At 39.5% G+C, this 19,695-nt stretch overlaps 1 protein-coding gene across 14 annotated transcripts in view; it reads right to left on the bottom strand.

Moving 5' to 3' along the window:
• Positions 1 to 19,695, bottom strand: part of LOC141739324 (poly(rC)-binding protein 3-like) — a 539,898-nt gene that overhangs the window by 320,122 nt on the left and 200,081 nt on the right. For 12 of the 14 annotated variants that reach the window (XM_074576357.1, XM_074576355.1, XM_074576367.1 and 9 more), the window contains one exon: positions 10,756 to 10,812. The exons of the other annotated variants lie outside the window; for them this stretch is intronic. The gene's annotated coding sequence lies outside the window, so the exon portion shown is untranslated. The remainder of the gene's footprint in view (positions 1 to 10,755; positions 10,813 to 19,695) is intronic. 14 annotated transcript variants of the gene reach the window in all.

Here is a 19,695-nt window from a genome sequence, read left to right as displayed (position 1 = left end):
AGCTGGGCATTTGCATTCTACTTAACAAAAAGACTCCAGCTAATTAAAAGCAATATAGTCTTTTGGAAAGACAAAAAAAGGAGGGTATTAAACCTTTTCATCACTTCAAAATGCTCATATTTAGTGTCTGCCAGCAATTTTGGGGTAAACAAAGCCACAGTGAGTGCAAAATGCAGGCTTTTAAAATATTCGAAATACACTGAAACTGTGGAGGTATTGAAATGTCACTTTCTTCTCTCTTAGAACAGTTCTATAGATATTTTGAAACCTTCAAAAAGGAAAAGAAACATGCCACAAACTGCCATATCTCCAGCCTTTGAAGTACATGTGTGAGACAACTCCAGCTAAGATAAATGTTCCCGGTAAAGGCAGTGTACATTTAACTCTGGTTAGGCTGCAGCACATCCCTTCTTCAGATAGGCAGCTGTTGTTTTCCCTACCACCCATCATTCCCAGCTGTGAGGATTTTGCAAGTGATCTTCTGCAGATACCCAAGTCAGAACAAAAGTCATGGATGTTCATTGGTACTGATGGCTTTCAGTGCTAGAAGTGAAAGACCTGGATTAATTTAATGCATTTCACTAAGGGGAAAAATAGAAACAAGCGGGGGGAGAGTTATGCAGGTCCTCTCCTCCCCCAACTGTATTAATCTTAGGTGAATGCTACAAGTAATTAGCCCTGACTTGTGCTGCCAGCACCGTCCTTACCCAGAGAAGTCAGAGACTTTATTAAGGAAATCACATACCTGCTTTCAACCACTCCATTTTGTCAAGCTTTACTCCCTTTTTTTTTTTTTTTGACCCCTTCAAAAACACTTTATCAGTGCATTCAGCCTCCCCCAGATCCCCACATTGCTGTATTACCTGACACTAGAAAAAGAAAAAAGAAAGTTCTTCAAAACTGATGCTGCCATCCCACCCAAGCTAGTCAACAGGTGACACTACGAAGAGGGTACGAGGAACTAGCTCTTATTCAAACAGTCATCTGCAGAGGTGCCCGTATCCCTGGAAAGCTTCTGTTTGTTGTTTTTTTCCCCCCTGACTTTGTCAACTAATCTAAGTAAAGGTGCAACCTCTCTTTCCCAACCTTGCATATATCTTTAGGCAGACTTAAAACACCACAAGTAAGTTCAACACCCTTGGTGAGACCAATTGAAGGGCAAGAGAGTTATCAGAATGTAGATATTTTACATGGAAAATATTGAAAATATTTCTAATTGCTGTCTCACAGCTTTGCAGCATGATGTCATTGAAGAAAACTGCTACATTGCAAGTTCAAGAGAATGATCGATTGTAAAGTCCTAAAAACAAAGAAATAGTTACACTGTTCTTGTCTGTCTTTTTTTTTTTTAAAAAAAAACAAAAGATAATCCCAACAATAACAAAAGTTTGTGAGTTCTTGTTTTATAAGTATAGGAAACATTTTTGAAAGGAAGAAGTTCATTGACGTCCTGATGATAATCCTAAATATTTCAAGATTGAAGAGAAATGTTGGAAGCAGTTAAACAATTTCCCATCTTGGAAACTCTTATTTTCATGCAAAAGAAAACGTCTTCCCAGAACAAAAGCTTCCAGGGTGTTTGAGACTCCGCTCATAAAACAGGGAATAATAACATAAGTTCCTTCAGAAAAAAAAAAAAAAGTGTATATTTTGTAAATTACAAAATGCTCAATAATGTTTCTTTTTTATGGATTTTTTCCGTATTTTGTAATATTGAACTAAAACAATGTCTTCAACTATGTGAAAAGTGTGTGTGTTTGGGAAATCTATCTTGAACAAGATCCGATTTTGACTTTTCAATCACGTTTATTCTCTACAGAAAGAAAGAAATGCATATTTTTGACGGGAAAGTAAATTTTTGTTGGGGATGAAACAACACAGTAGAGTAGCAAATTTTTAACCAGCAAATCTCTCAAAAGCTTTTTCAGTTTCCCGCTGTTCCAATACCCTTTTTTTATCTGAACATCTTGTCCGTGCATTTTACAAATTTCCTCGCTGTTATAATTCTCCCAGACTGATAGCTCCCAGCAGCGCTGGGTAGCAGTGGGGCCTCATTGTGCCAGCCACAATACGAAGCACAATGGCAGATGTTTTATCTGCCCCAAATTGCTTACAATCCAGCGGCCGTGACACAGGGCTGACTGGTGATAGCACAGTCGCAGCTGTGAAACAGGTCCTTCTCCAGTAACGTTGCCTCTGTTCCACACAAAGCGTTAAAGGAGTATTTATTAACGCTGTGCAGAAAGCTTCCATTCCAAAGACAAGCATTTGAAATCTCTCCAACCACTGGCTGCTCAGGAAAACAACACATTACCCGGGATCCAGGGTCTGCTTTCACCAGCACGGCGTACGCAGAGCCAGCGTGCTCCACAGCCCTCTGGAAGCTGTCTAGGCAGAGTCCTTTTAGATGCGGTTATTTCATTTGGCAAAAGCAGCTGAGGCTTTTCACTCCCTGTACAGTATTTCTGCTCCCAAATTGCAAGCGATAGTAATTTCATGAGAAGCAATTTAGAAAGGGAAAAAAAACCCCGCAGCACCACCAGACCCCAAACCCCCAGGTTGGCTACTTTCTCTACATAGAAAATTGTAAGCTTGCTACAGAAATCGCTTGCTGAATACCTGAATTTACCATAACACTAAATAAATCCCTTGGTTTTGTCTCTGCCTTCTATTTTAAAAATGGAATCAGAATTTTTGCACGTTTGCTCATCTGCAAGGTTGAGATCTGCCGATAATCTTTAGTTCAAATGATCAGCGAACTACAGTCTCCAATACACCACCGCTTAACCACAGGGATGCCAGTTTTGTCTTGTAGGCATAACTAAAAATGGATTTTAAATGACACTGATACAGAAGCAGTACTGTTTCTGTCCATACCTTGCGCTCGTAGAAGGTTTTTGCCCCTTCAGAGTCAATTTGACATTTAGCCAAAAAAAGTAAGCGGTACTGCCTAGCAAGGAGGAAGACACTTCTAAACTGATTTGCTTCAGAAGAAGCTTCTTCTCTGCTGATGGTGGGTCCCTTTCAGAAAGTTTGTCTCCCGTCACTCAACCCTGCCCCTTTGGCAGCTAGAGATGGCATTCGGTCAAGTCTCTCTTCAAGCAGTAATAAAAAGATAAAAAAGTTATCATACAAAAGCCTGATACATGAATAATGGGCTGCTGCAGCCTTAAACACCTGCTTAATTATTACCATCCAGGTTACATCTTTTCTACAGGCATTTTTAATTTATCTCTAAGAGGATCTATGGGATGGATACGCTATATGAAAAACAGATGACGAAGTCAGTGTAGCCCAAGGTATTTCATTTCAGCTTTTACAATTAACACACACACTGGAAGTGCTGGAAAGGTCTCAGAAGAGCAGTGGATTTGTCAAGTGCTCTCCCTCTCTCCCACGTGCATTTGCAAGGGGAGGTAATGGCAGACCAACAGCAAGTATACTGATATTGTGCAAATTAGAAAGCCACAGATGAACAGCTCTGGGAGGGAACGTTACAAACATGCCACAGATAAGGACTAGGTACAGAATTTTAATTTATTTTATTTTTTGCTTGCAGTAAGTTTACCAGAGAGGAAGAAAGCTTCTGGAGTACAGCTTTGCAAAATGCACCTCGTTGAGAATGAAGCGAGCTTCAGTCTGTCTTCGCAGTTAACTTCCAACTGCCAGACTTTGATGCCAGAATTAATTGAACTTTTGTCCGTTTTTAAAATAAATACCCCTTAAAACATTACCCTTTGACCAGTATCATTATTTCTATCTGCCTCAGCAAACACAAAGAGAGCAGTTCAGATGCTAGCTATGTCATTAGAAACCGAGCTGCATAGGATGAATGAGGAAAACACTAGGACATCCTATTAAACCTAAACTCCATGCACGGTGCAGCTCCAACCTGGAACCAGGGCACTGCTGTGGGAGCCGGCGCTCTCAGGGGAAGCCACTGCTCTTTTGAACTCAAGCTTGGAAACAAGTCTCTAAGGTGAACCGACCTACTAATACCCGTATAAGCTACACTATATGGGATGCATCCCGATGGAGAGGAAGCATTATATAGCTATTGTTAAAGTAAAAGCAGCACTGAAGGGGGGAGAGGGAGGAAGAGGAGGAGGAGAAGGAAGGAAAAGAAATCCGAAAAGGAGAGGCCCAAGAGAAGAATTAGTAGAGAAGAAAGTCAGTTGGTTTCATTTTCACTTGGCTCCCCAGACCTTGGTAAAGCCCGTAGCTCTGCTTACTATATTAAGAAATGGATGTCTTCCTGAAGGTTTAATTCAGTGATTTGAACTGGAAAAAATTCTCTTGCTGGGGGAAGAGAAAAGGAGAGGGCAGAATATCCTCCTGCTCCACTAAGACTGAAATTGTATTTCAGATTCAACTAAGTCTGCACAAGAATAAGAGAGACACAATTTTGAATCGGAACTTGAAGTTAAAGACGCATAATTTCAATGTTAGGGGTTGGTCATGAAAAAGGAGTAATTTTTTCTTGGTTTGTAAGCAGCTCCAGTCTCTGGAGCTATCTAAGCCAATGTAATTTCCCAGACATATTCAGCAGGAAAGTTGGATTTTTTGTTTCTGATACACCACTATTCTCCTTCCCACCACCCCCGCCACGTCTTTACATCAGAAACAAACCAACAATTGCTTGTAAATTACCAATAAACCAGAAACCTAAACAGATTTTTAATTAAAAAAAAAAAAAACAACAAACAAAAAAACCAAAAAGCCAACACCAAACCAGAAGAGGGTTTCTGACTCAAAGTGCCCTCCATTATTTGGCTATGCCATCTTTAAGCCAGCTAAGCAAGAGAAAATTAAGGTTAAATTCAGAGGTGCTCTCAGCTACGTGATACCAATTCAAAGGTAAAGTGTGGCTGGAACAGGCACCTGCCTATTAAATCTATGAAAAGGATAGATGTATTCTGAGGGGGAGAGAAGAGGTTACTATTCGACAACATTAAATCTGAGTGATCTGCCGGGAACTTTCACAGGGAGAGCGCTGAGCAGCAAAGCCTGTCCAAAATGGATACAAATACATTGTCAAGCCGCTGTGACAGATCCATTATGGGTGAGCAGCTTAGCCAAAATGAACTCAATCTCAACTGTCTCACAATATAAATGCCACAAGCCCAGAAGGACTTGAGCTTCCAGTTCCCTCCATCCCTTCCTCTGCGGTTAGCAAGAGAGAGCTGCATCAAAGAGAAGCAGCAGGTCAAGGAAAGCCTTATCCCCGAGAACTACCACCCCAGGAAAGACCCTCCTGTCACATGCCAAACCTGCCACTCTGAGAGACTACATGCTCTCAAACACATACGCTCTCACAATTTCTCTCTCCTTTTGTCTGGCTACAGAGAGGAAATTCCAATGCAGTTGTGGTAAACAAACAATACACCTGTTTGCATACGCCGATTTCTCAAGTTACACCAAAACCTCGTAGCATGTGGCATTTTCCCTACCATGAACTAATGAAAGAGCACAAAAAGGATAACGACCCAGTGCTGGTAGCAACTTGAAACTTGCTAAATGACATTTCCCCAGAGGTGTTAGCAGTAATACTTCCAAGCTCAATCTATGAGGTGTACACGTGACACGGATGCATACGTGAAAGCTAGAGCTCTTAAAATTCATTAAATTTTCAAACACAAAATATTTACACAAAATTAAGTTTTACGATAACCTTTAAGGCCACATTACAATTTTTGCTCGTGTGATTATTCAGCAAAAAGCATTTCAGCGTATGCTTAAGTCTCATTAAGGTCTCAAGAATGTGAGCCTGGTGATTTGCTGAGCCATGGCATCAGCGAGCAACTCACCAGCCAAACTCAAAGGATCCTCAGAATCACCACGGTCTCAACGGAGCAGGGTGGGGACTGAGAAGAGGTGAAGTATGTTATCTCAGCTCTTCAGGAGGACTTCTCTCACACTGTGATGAATTTACTAGGAAATACAAGATTTCCTATTATTTTTTTCCTTTAAAATAACAAGCTTTGCCACTCTCTTCAGGTCCATGCGCTCCAAAGGAACTGCTAGAGCAGACACCAAAGTTTCATAGAGGAACTCTTGCTAATTCAGCACAGTACAAGCATTGCCACATGTGTGGATCTGAGTGCAGGGACACGTGGTAAAGCATATCAGAACAAAGGCTCAGCCAAATATGCCCTGCTAGCCAACATGATGAGACAGTATAGTGCAACACGTGCCCTCTTTGTAGAGGATACAGACTACTTGTTTATTAAAATTTGACCCTGGCCTTGCTCCAAATTGCATGTTTGATGCTATAAAATAGGGAGGATAAGCAAGGACTCCGTCCTGGCTGATGATCAGCTAGCTCCATATATTGCTCCACAGGACCAAGCACTGCTGAGAAAGCACGCAAAGGAAAAGTTTCACGCACAAACCTGATCACACAAGAATCACTTATCTTTTGTATCTCTCTCTGTGTTTTCCACCTTCCCTTTTTTCCTATGCTACAGCATCAGAGTGATCCACTTACGGTGAGGTCTTACTGCAGAAACACTGTTTTTCAGCTCCATTCAACAAACAGCCTGGCAGCTGACACTACGGCTCCTAACCTTAGCTTAGGTCCAATGGTGAGTTCCCTGCTGTTGCAGCCCAGCCGACACTGCGTGGCTCATTCATGGAGCACGGAATCCTTTGTCACATCCAGGACCAGGTCAACGTTCATCATACAAACTTAAATACTTTCTCATGTACTTGCCCTAAAGGGCTCTAAAGTCATCTGATTAATTCAGGTGCCATTTCCACTCCCCACCCACTCCCACTTTCTTTTTTTTTTTTTACTACAATACTGTCTTTTAACACCTATATACTTTCACATTTGCAGGAGTGAGTGTACCAGTGCCAATTCTAGCTTTAGAGGGGTTTTGAAATGGAAAAGGCAGGCATTTGCTTTTTTCAAACTGGCCAAGTCCTCACTGGACAGTTTTGGTTTTGGCTTTGTCTGGGTTTTGTGGTTTTTTAAAACATAAATAGTTACATTTTTGTTATGAACTCTGATTAGATATTCAGCCTGTCTGGCTGAAAACTTTATACATAGGTTTCAAAGGTCTACATTGGATTATCAGTACCATTTGATGAAAGTAAGTGCTCTCCAATTTGTCAGTGTGCCCATATTAAATGAAAAGAGGTATCAACTTATGGAAACATTTATCTGAACTAAGTCACCATCATCAGATGACCTTATAAGATTGGATAAAGAAAGAGCCATTAACATAAACTGGTAGACTGGCATGAAACCAAAGGAGAAAAATCATGAGACATCAAGAAGAATATCATTATCTAAAAAAACCCCCAACAACCCCCACATAAAAAACCCAAACCAAACCAGCCTCCAGTCTTCAGTATTTACTGCACATATAGTGCCAGGTTGTTATTTTTACTGACATCTTTCTGAGCCTCTGCACATTACAGTGTCCCCCCTCCCCCCAAATAGAAACAACACTAACAGAACAGAAATAGCCTCATTTTCAAGAGCTCTATCTCCACTAAAAATTTATTTCATTTTTCATTAACGTCTGGTTCATCTGTGTGAAGAACAGTACTCATTGTACGGCGGCTGAACCATAAATAGTGGCATCACTATAGAAGTTATTGTAATGATAAATTTAAAAGCAAAACAATATAGGAAAAAAAAACCAAACCAAAATAATGCTAAAAGTACCATTAAGAATAAGACCTGTCTACTTCTAAATTCCTTCATGTGTTCAGTTATTCTGATCAACACATGCTAAGCATTTTAAAAAAACAAACCAAGAAAAAAACCAAGGTTCAGCAGGATATGCTTTAAGGCAACCTCTTTTTTTTAATGAAAATGTGTAAAGAAGATGAAGATCATCTTGTGATGACTAATTTGGTGAATTTTCTCTGACTTCTTACGCATATAGTGCGTGTTCACTGCACAATTTACCTTGTTGCAGCACCTCTCCTATACTTTTGAACTATGTGTGGATGGTGCTCCTTCATTTTCTAAACACGCCAGTCATCAGCATTATTCCCTAACAGATAAACAACTTTTCACAATTTCCTTCAACAGATTAGATTCTCTTCTGCCATCCTTAGAGGACCTGTCTGAACCTGGCCTCCATGATTCTGTTTTTATCCCCTTTGTCCTTTTGCTCTGTTCAAGCCATGCAACCAGTAATTAGAGCAGAATATATCAAGAAAGAGAGCTACCATCAAAACAGGTAATGAATCACTAGGAACAAGAGAAGCCCAAGGCACCTGAGCCAGGGATAATGAAGAATGTTTAATTGTATTTCTTCACATTCCCATCCCCACCAGCTTCTCATTGTAGCTCCTACCCTATAACTTCTGCCACTGAGCTCTCACTTTTGGACTCTTCCTCTTTGCTTCATATTTCCAACTTACTGTAATTTCCTTTCCTGAACCAGCTGCTCGTGCCTGCCTTCCCTTTTCATCAAAGCGCTATTTGTTTTCCAAGAATAAAAGTCTCTTCATCCCTCTCCGCACATAATGAGCTATATACACATCAAATCCAATGGCTGACATCTATTTTCCTAATTATTATTTTTTTTTTAGGACATTAACAGATTGTTATCTGCCACCCTTGTGTTTCCAGTTTCAGTCTGTGGCACAATTTGTATGCCATTACCTCAGACCTTCTAAAACATTGGACACTTGGTTCCTGACACAGCAATGGAAAAATTGACCCAGTAAGCATGGCTTCTTTTAGGGAAGGGTCTATCTATAAAACGCTTACGTCTTTTATGATACAGAGGAGCTTTTGACATACACACACTCACACAAAGAGGAAAACCTCTTCTAAAATGAGGAGCTCATGGAGTGTCCTCTGCTGGGATGAATCCTTCCCTTTCTGCAAGGAACGAAAGATCCACATATTTCTGCAGCACCATTTTTCCTTTTCCTCCTTCCCACAAGCAAGCAAGAACTGATTTATCAAATCCATAATATAAGGCAACATATCAATAGAAAACCATAGCCATTTGATCCAGTGTTACCAATCGCACTTCCACAACACACACATGCAACACCCATTTCTCTCATGTACTCCTGCAATATGAGTGCACCTCTCATTTGAAGAATTCATGTCCAGACCACATTAAATGCCTGCCCGTCTAATTTATTGCAAGGTATTACACAAAAAGTTAAACTAAGGTTCATTTTATCTAGAAAGGGATGAGTTTCTGACCTATAAATCACAGCATACTGACATTACACAAGCCTCTCAATCCATGTGTAATACATAGGTCTGGATGAAAAACTATTCTGGTGCCAAAAATATTATGTGTTTTATATTCCCTGTTATTAATTTTACTGTCACTTGATCATCCCAGTGTTGCACTGGTGCTACCAGTTTGCCTTTGATGTTCTGTACTAGAATGAATGAAAAATGAAAGTTAGAAAACCAAAAACATATTTGATACCTTGTAAAGAAGTGGTAGAAGTAAAACAGACTGAATGGAATTAAACTCTCTCCTACACATCTTTATAAAAAGAAAACTCTGAAGTATCAACAAAGTTCTAGAAATTTACGATCGTGTTCAGACTAGTAGAGAAAGCACTGACATTTTTTCCTACCTTCATTTTTAAATCCTAACCATAAAAAACTGAATGTAGACAACACGTATTGTAAATATGACTCAAAAAATCCTATCAGAAACATATATCTTGTCTAGACTACTTCAGAAAAAGCTACCCTGCAACTTGAAAAATGACATCATTAAGCAGTCTTCTAAACTAGATTTCAAAGATGACAAACAAACAGTTTTTTGTCATTTCCTTTTTTTTTTTTTCATACTTAGAAATTTCTACTCAAGTTTCAGTTCAACTTTGATTGTCAGATCAAGTCCATCTGATTAAATACACTTCTCCACAACGCATCTGCTTGGGCGACACAAGTAGCGCAGGACACCCCCAGTTGCCTAACTGCTTCTGACTGCCACAGCCACTCCAGCAATCATTTCCACAGTGGATGTCCCTGTGGCAAAGGGTTTCTAGAGCCTCACGCAAGCTTAGATCAAATCCTTTCACATTTCTCTCCACTGTTTCTCTGGAACTGGAGCAGCCTCACATACTCCAGGGTAAGCAAAACTCCTGCTTGGTCACACCGCACCACTGGTCCATGATTGTAAGACCAAATGGGTCTGTAGATCTCTGCCCTAAGTATTAAACAACTGCCATGAATAACAAAATTCAGTGAACAGCACAATATAAGACACTACCCTTACTTTAGCCTCTCCTTCATGTACTAGAACCATGCTGGGATACCTTCTTTACAACACTGCCCATCTGATTAAATAGCTGAAAAGAGAAACAGTGCCACTAAGTGATTTAGCATCATTGACTATTACTATACCCAAAGAGTTATTTATTACTCTATCAGCATGTGGACTATGCATCAATTACACCAGATTTTCTGAGCTGTCACCCCATAAGCCCAAATATCTTTTTTTCACACTAAAAAAATACCTTACCATCTTATTTCAAGAGACAAGGTATATTGAAATTACTTTTCGTGTTCACTTATCTCCTACTGTATATTGGTTCTAAATAAAGAGCTCATTAATAGTTACTTAAACCTTGTTTTTGAAGTGTCATTTGGGAGAGAGGCAAAGGAAGTAAATTTTCATTTCACTTCCACCAATGTAAATGAAAAATAAGTGAGATAATACATCAATAGTTTGTACTTACACTACCATAATCAAGATCAATATTTTTCATGTGGCAGTAATGTATTAAGACACGTCAAAATCAACTTACCTATCACATCAGGTGTCTGTGAGCCACAATTCTGCCTCAATCCGAAGAAAACTTGACCTGTTGAATATGAAGCAATACATTTTCACCCATGATGAAGTCTTGACTTCTTTAGAACAGGCTAAACAAGACACGGATTTTTGCGGGGAAGAACAAAAAAGCACTTTGTCACCACTGAGAGTTTAGCGCCCCACACCTTTCTTTTGACTTTCCGTTACAATTCAAATACTTACAGATAACTTAGATTTCCCAATCAGTATCCTATCTCATTTTAATCTTGATACAGAGTGTTCACCAAGGTTCAGCATTTAGTTATAAGAAGTATTTCAGAAAGATTTAAAGAAAACCCTGAAGGTTACCAATTGTGAAAGATTTGTACACACAAGTTCTTATGCGCCCTTTGGACAAATCTGCAAAGACCAGAAAGCAAAATGTGTTTTTCTTTACTTCCACTTTTCATCTTTGCTCCTTTCTACAGATTATTTCTCTGTGAGTAAAGTCAAAAGGAGGGAACGGAAAAGGGGAATGGAAAGAAATGACTTACCGGGGAGATAAGGAAGCTGTTTTCTGCCAACAGTACCATTATATTAATTGCCTTTTTAGAAAATCAGCTCTCTGAAAATCATAGCTGTCAACTACTTAGTTTTTGTATATTCATACAGTCTAACTAAGATTTAGAATAGCTTTGCTGAAATTTCTTGAACTAGAAAAAAAAAAGGCAAACAAGACTCTAGCAGCATGCATTCACTAGAAAGTACGTGGAAGTTAGAAGTGTCCAGCTCTCATTAATGTATCTAAAACGTATTGTTAATGCTATTTGTTCTTGAAAACAAAACAGGTTAAGTTTCAACTCTCTACTAGCATGACAGCAACATAACATGAATCTTTATTATCTGCCTCTGAGTCTGAGATGATACAGTACACAATCTACATCTTTTGGTGTACAGAATTGTAGTGCGCTATATTAATTGCCTTCAAAATGAAGCTCAAAACATGAATTCACTATTACTGACTTAAACTGTTTCACTGACACCACTTAAGCAGTGCAAGAGATCAGGTTTCAGGGTAAGCTAGGAAAAGATACTCAAGTCAGGAACATTTAACCTATGACACCTGACATTGATTATTTTTTTTTTTTTTTTTTTTTTTTTTTTTTTTTTTTTACTCAATCTATATTAACACTGGCCTTCCTATTTTTCCCTTGGTCATGCAGGTGCAAGGAACTCTGTTGCATCAGAATGAGGTCAGTAAGCAAAGGCTCAATCCCATTTCCACTCGAGTAGCAGAATTTTCATTAACTTGATAGGGAGCTATGGCAGTGCCTGAACGGCAAGAGATTTCCTGCAGGCACCCTTTTCTTGCCTTGGGTAAGGATTATAGGTGTCAATGTTTTAGACCGTAAAAGGCGGGGGGAGGGAAGCAATTATTTGGGAGAGTTGAGAGAGGGGATTATTTCCATGGTTTTGTTTATTTGTTTTGTGGCGAGCCATGTTGACACATAGCCAAGTGCAAACAAGAAAGTAAAAACTAACACTGTGTGATATGCCGCAAGGGAGAAAAGAACAATCTGGTCTATAATGCATCAGGAAATTTCCTCACGAATAATGCTGTCACAGCATGCTTGCATGGTATAAAGAGGAAAGAGATGCAGAACTGAATAAATGATTGGGGGGGAGGAGAAGATTTCTAATGGGTCAATTAAAGACCTACAAGTTTCTGATATTGCCTGCAAGCAAATCGCCTTGTCACACACTTAGGTCTTCCTATGAGAGGAGAGTTACACAGTTAGCCCTTTCTGCTGATTTGCATCACTTGTTTGCTCTTACAACAGCTTTCCTAGGGAACATTTCAATCATTAAAACAGATGAGACCGAAGCCAGCTGGACAATGCTCTGCAGCTCAGCTTAAACACATCCACTGCCTTCAAACAGTCCAAAGCTGATTTCCCCCCCCTTACCCCCATATGTGAGCTATACTTCACTTTACATTTCCTTAGTTCACAGAATCACAGAATGGTTCGGGTTAGAAGGGACCTTAAAGATCATCTAGTCCCAACCCCCCTGCCATAGGCAGGGACACCTCCCACTAGACCAGGCTGCTCAAAACCCCATCCAGCCTGGCCTTGAACACTTCCAGGGATGGGGCATCCACAACTTCCCTGGGCAGCCTGTTCCAGTGGCTTGAATAACTTCTCATTAGGCCCTTGGAAGCAGTCAAACCTCTGCCTTTCTAATTAATAGGAGCAGGAGATAAAAACAGCTCCTTAAGTCCTCTGCTGTTCTCAGAAGGGTCTCTCTCTGCTTTTCCCTGAAGGTGCACGAGTGCTTCAGCACACGGTCCAGGCATCTGAGCAGCCTCTGCTCTGGTAACAGCCATAACTGAGAAGGGCTTTCACAGCCTCTTCCTATGAGGATCTTGAAATATTTTAGAAGGTGGGTGGCAGGGTAAACACCGGCACATCTACTACATTTTTATAAAGACTGAAGGAAAAGTCTTTTTTTATGCTCTAAGATCCATAATGTCTTTACCAATATTACTCACTATTTTATTAATCTCTAGTGCCTTTCTCTTTATTTGCATTTTTGATTAGAGGAAGGTTTATGAATCAACTTCAGTACAATGGAAACACATTATCAACCTATTCAATCATTGATACCTATATTCAATCTAGATAAAAAATTATCTTGAAAATTCCCACACATACATTTAATACACGACACTTTTCTTCTTTAATTTCAAAACTTGTTTTTCCTCACATACACAACTGAAATAACATTTCTTTTTCAGATCAAGATGGAGTTCATGACTCAGTCTTCTCTTTGCTTCTTTCTTTCAAAAGACCACCACCTTTCAGTGCACTGCATGCATTTATGCAATGCTAATGAGGAAAAAGATCCTTGCATGAATCCTATTAGATGTGCTCAGCGTTGTTTGTCTGCAGTACAGCTGTTTACAAAAACATTTTATCACCTTTGGACCAGACCTTAAGAGTAGGAAATGTATTATACAAAAGCTGATATGAATATGATTAAAAAAATGTGCACCCAAACTAGCCTAAGCTTCCAAAAAGAGTAATTTGCTCAGTGAGTAATACGGACTATTCAGCATGCACTATTATTCCCTTTTCCTCTTAAAGTTATTTTACGTTTACAGTCTATGTGTTGTTTTATCCTCTCTCAAGTAACAATTTAAAGACCCTCAAATTTAAGTTATTACTCCACAATGTCTAAGACAAGACATTAATTTCCTGTCTGAAGTATGGGAAACAGCAAAAGTTCAGCTATCATACTGCTTCTGAAGACAGAGGCTTGTTCAGCCACCGCTCTGCCCCTGAGCAGAGCTTCCCAATGAGCTGGTCATGATGGGATAAGCTGGGGAAAACTAGATGTCCTGGAGGATAAACTGCTCCCCTTCATGGAAAGGGCAGATAGGCACCGTAAGTCACAGAATCACAGAATGGTAGGGTTGGAAGTGATCTTTGGAGATCATCTAGTTCAAACCCGCTGCCAAAGCAGGTTCACCTAGAGCAGGCTGGACAGGAGCGCATCCAGTCATGCAAGCCAAAGAACCTGTGGGGATCCCTGTGGTGGAGATGTTGTTAACATGAATTTTAAGAGAAATCCCGTGACCGTGCTTCTCCTTTACGCAAGCCCACAGGGTGATAAAACCCTGTGATACAGCAATTACTGTGTCTTGACAGTGGTGCATCAGGAGACAGCAACTCAAGAACAAAACAAAACCAAAATATATGTGAGAATATGAGTTCTTGTTTTGGGGTCTAACTTTAATTTTTTGCCTGTCATACAAGCCAGCACACTCTGCTTGGTGATCAACCAAGATAAATTTTTGCTTTGCTCTGTTTCCTAGCCATGAAATGCCATAAAGCACTAGATAAGGATTACTGCTTTTATCCAGCACACCAGGAGACAACTGGCAATTTATTTGAAAGGAGAGGACTTTAGATAGAAACAAAAAAGGCAACGTTGATTAAAATCACTCAGTATTTGCTTTTAAAATGGAGCTTAATATAATTGAAAAGTTGAAAGGTTGGGGGTCCGAGTTATGCACTGCGTATGCACTCAGAAGATACAGAATGAACATGCGCAATACAAGCTTTTCCAAGGCTGTTTCCAGCTGAGATTAATTATCTATGGTCTTCCGAAAAATTAAAAAAAACCAAACCTATAAACCAAACCAAATATGCAAACCTAAGGTATTAGCCAGTTAGACTGTTTAAGCAGTTTCCACTCATTCTGCAGAACACACAAATGAGGTGGCAGTTTCAAAATATAAGTGTATGTCCACAAAGAAGTGAAATTCCACAAGCAAAATAATTTCTCAAGGCACTCTTATCGGATAACAATAGTTCACCACTGAAGATTTAAACGTGAAATTCTGAAACTTAATAAGCATGTGATCTCCATTGCTTTGTATGTTGTGTAGGAATTTATATTTGCCTAAAGGATAGAAAGAAACCAAAAAAACCCTCCACCAAACCATCGCGGTAGTGTTGTAAGACCATTTTACAATGGAGCTAGTGAAGACTGTTAGAGCATCTGTCCCTACATTACTATGAAATTACATTTTTTAAGTTTGGGGTTTTTTTTTATAATTAAAGAAAAAACAAACAAAAGGAGCATTACCAAGCAACATTTGAATTTCATGGCTTGCGTTTGAGAATACTTAATCTCTAAACTTTGAAAAGACTGCAGTGTTTTAGAGCAGTGGTTACAAGAAGATGGACCTTGTTAATTCCCTAACATGACTGAGAAATATTGTGAGTTAACACATTTGGATAAATAAGCAAACAAGGCAGAAGTGGGAGAAGGGAAGCAGCTCTGAAATACAGCATTGCATCACAGTTGCCAAAGCCTAGAAGTAAGATACAGTTGCTAAAGGCATCAACACCACAATACTTTACATGTATTCAAAAGTTAACTACAATAAATCATAATATATTAATTAACGTGTTCCAGTATCAGAACTGAACTCAAGCAAACTGCAATTATTGTGCAGACACATTTCTGACGTAGCAAAGGGAAAGCTAGCAGTGTAAAATCCAGGAGGTTCTTAAAAGGCTGACAGCCCCAACCTGCTAAGGTCAGGTACCGTATATGCTGGAAACCACAATGCAGCAGCTGTATCGTGCCAGACCATTTGCGTAATCAGAGGCATCCCAAAACTCTTCAGGAGCCTTGCATCTATCAGGCTCCTGCAAATCACTTAAAGAAGGAATGACAATTAAAACACGCTGCCCAGAATTACAAAACGAGACTGGTGCTAACAACGTGTCAGGAAAAGCACTAAAATGGAGCATTTAAAAATTCACATGTGGATTGAAAACAGATACAAAAGTGTCTCTAGCACATGAGTCAGATGCTTTGTAGTCCCGAGCTGAGCCGATACGAGACCTGCAGGCTCTCCTTCAAGAATGTTTCTTATTTATATTGTTGTTTCACAGCTCTGTTTACAAGTCAGTGGGAGTTCTAGATACTCAAAAAAGCCTAACAAAAAATATGTAAGCATCCAAACTTCAGTTTATATGTATACATTTAAATATACATTTACACTCCAGACTTCTGTCAACTATTAAAAGTTTGAGTCAGATTGTACCACTATGTGTGCTGTAGATCTCCGCACCTTAAGAGGTTCTTTCTTCTGTATTTTTTTCCCCCCTCTTAGCTCATAAGATTCTTCTCGCTTTATTTTTTGAAATAAAAACTTATTTTACTTGACGTAATAAAGTTAAATATGTAAAAAAAAAAAACCCCAAACAAACACCAAAAACCTAAATGACTTGGGGTAACAGCAACGAAGTGTTTCATCTTCTTAATTTTCTTCCCCACAAACTCATTCTTCATTTCAAAATTATAAAATTTTAAAGGGTTAACATAGGCCCAAAATATATATGATTTTTAAGAGATCTTTGTTACCTTTCAAAACACTTTGACCACCTGTAGTTTCCCTGCTTGTCAGATTTCAAAATCCTAGATCACAGCTGTATGTGCAGGCTCTTTGGCGTTACAAACTGGACGTACAAAGGAAGTCACAGAAATAATGCCTTAAATAAAGGCAAAGAGCTCAATATTGTCATACCCACTGAACAACTTCATTTACAACCACTGACTAAATCCATTACAGATGTTGACAGCTTTAGATCTACGTATTACGTTTTGGTGAATAAATGCCACTACATATTTAGCCTTTATAGAGCAAAGCTTTTATTTTGCGTATAAATCTGCATTTAATGAGCCTTGAAAGATATGATTGCTAAATAACAGCCTGCTGCATTCAAGCTCAACTGCCTCCAATTATATTGTTTATAATTGTATAATTGCACAATATAATGTGTGTCCAACAATCCCTGTGTTTTATTACTGCACAGCACTATGACACCAGCGTAAATCACCTTTTCACTTTCACAGTCAGCCTCTTTCATTTTGCTTACTCAGCCAACACAAATGCACACAGAACGGCACTTTTGACTGCTGAATGCATCAAACCAGCTTACCAGCCTCAGCAGAAACAAGAAAGTAATGGAAATGGTCAAATCCACAAGGAAGAGAGAGAAAAGAAAGGTACTGTGTATAAAAGGAAGTTGGGGGTGGGGTGGAAGAAAAAAAGAATTAGCTCAAAACCATACATGGTGTTTGTGAATATGTTTTTTAGGGTGTTTCTTGTCAGCAGATGCTTCTGAATATATTGCCTGTCCAAAATTCCCATGACAAAAAGTACAAAGCAGCTAATAACATTGGCAGGTAATGTTCTTTGCATTGTTCTTACTGTTATATGGATACCCCAGCATTTGCTGTAATGGCACTAAAATTAGCAAGCGTCTTATTAGCAAACACACCATTATGCTGTTAAACACCTACACGAGCCTCTCTTCTTCCCCCACCTCCAAAGAACAACACTTGTCTCTAGTCTATAGTTTGAAAACTAATCCAGCTTTTAATCAGCAATTTAATACACTGGCACTCAGCATATACTTGTAATAATTCCTGCCACAGAAATTTAAGCCCCAAAGTCATCCATAAAACTCCTTAATTTAAGAGGGACAGCATTTAATTGTTTTGACGTGACTTGTTGGGCACACCTTCCCAAGTAATAAAAGTCTTGTTGTTAAACGTGATGTAAAGCCCTCTGTCTCCCTCCACCCTTCCCTTCAAGCACACTAACCACACAAGATTTTATTCTTTTCTCTTTGGTCCACAAGTCCTCGCACCCACAACAACCCACAACCTTTTAATCAGTGAAGCCCTGGTACTGCAACCCCCTGTGAGAAGGGCTCCCATCGGCCTCCCCATCAGTGAAGGGCAGCACACAACTGCCTGCTACACCCACCCTCGTACTCTTTTTGCTCTTGGCTGCCTGTAAAGCATTGACTTTGAGTTGGTCCGTGCTGACTTTTTAAAGATCGCAGCTTAGCCTTTTCCCCAAATCAACACGCTCAATTTTGATGATCTGAAACAACGACGCTTTTAAAGTTTTTGGTGTCATTAGGTGCCCAGAGGTTGAGCCCTTAACCTTAAAAGGGAGTTTTAGGTGTAGGGCTTCACATCCTCCGAACCGCCCCGGCCTCTCCTCCTCCTCCTTCATCAGCATTTACGCACCGTTGCCTTCTGAAATCTACTACTATTGTTATTTTAACAACTTAGACAATTTCCCAAATTGGGAGAAGCTGATTAAAAACTATGATTAATTTTTTTCACTGTTACCAATAAAATTACTGCAAACAACTTTTCAGGTCAATTAACTTCACTATTGCATGTCAGTTCCTAAACAGTCCCTTAACTAGAGTCAATGACTGTAGAAAAGCAAGGCACATGAACTTCTTCAGGTGCTGTTTTGGAACTGAAGACTCAATTAAAAATTAACATGCAATTATAATTATGAATTTATTTTAAGATTATAGCTGTATCACTTTCTTTGATCTTGAGGAAATGTTTCACCATTATTTATCAAACAACCTACTTTTATATGCCATCTCTTATAAAAATTCTTCAAACTGTGACCATAATACAAGTGTTTGTATTGTGTTGAATAGAAAAGTATCAGGTAATGAAAAATACAGTCATCATCTCTCTCATAGTTTTGAGGAACTGGTTGTTGAAAAACAGAAAGAAATACCATACAAGTGACAAACACACCAATATTAACTTGTATTTAGATTCAGAAAATAATTTCCTATAGCCAGGCAAATTTGTTGGACAAGATGCAAGGGCAGGCCGGAAAAGATGCAGTGAAGAGCCTGCCGACACACGGTGTCATGCAACCGTGGATCCTCTTGGTCATTTCAAAGGAGTCGGGGGCCGACTGTGGGGCCACAGGGAAAAGCAATGTGCTGTTACAGCACCAGCCACAGCATCATCTTCATTCCCAGCACAGAGACCTCCCACAGCTTCCAGATCCCCAAACCTACTCAGAGGTACTGACCCAATTTCCATTCGCTGCACTTCCCTAGCTAAAATAACCGGCAGTTTCTCACAGTGTCCTCCCCAGATGCTCAGTCTCTTCCAAGGTGAATGTCTGTGCACCTTGCCTTGAACACTGGTGCTCATTATAGCAACAGGAACAATACCGCTGATGAAAGAAACACTTTCTGCTAAACTATGAGAGTACATATACCTCAAATTGCTATAGTTGTTAAATCAGATATTTCTAAAATTCAGAGTCCTTTCATTTACCTTCTTGTTTCCAGGTCTCTGGGATTTGCTCTTCCATGTTTACAAGCTTTCCTCAGCAAAAATAAGGGCTACATGTTTTGGCTTTTTCAAATAAATGCCAAGGTTTCAAGTGTTCTCCTCATCCCCATTCCAATTCACTGCAGGGGAAGGAGGTGTGAGCATTGAAAGATCTTCAGCAAAGAGAAACGACCACTCTAAGTTCAGGTACCTTGGGTACATGATTTGGGTGCAGCTCCATGAAGACCCCACTGTTCAT

This window comes from Larus michahellis, chromosome 2, assembly GCF_964199755.1.
Source record: "Larus michahellis chromosome 2, bLarMic1.1, whole genome shotgun sequence".
NCBI classification, from domain to species: Eukaryota; Metazoa; Chordata; class Aves; order Charadriiformes; family Laridae; genus Larus; species Larus michahellis.
This window is presented reverse-complemented; position numbering and strand designations above follow the sequence as displayed.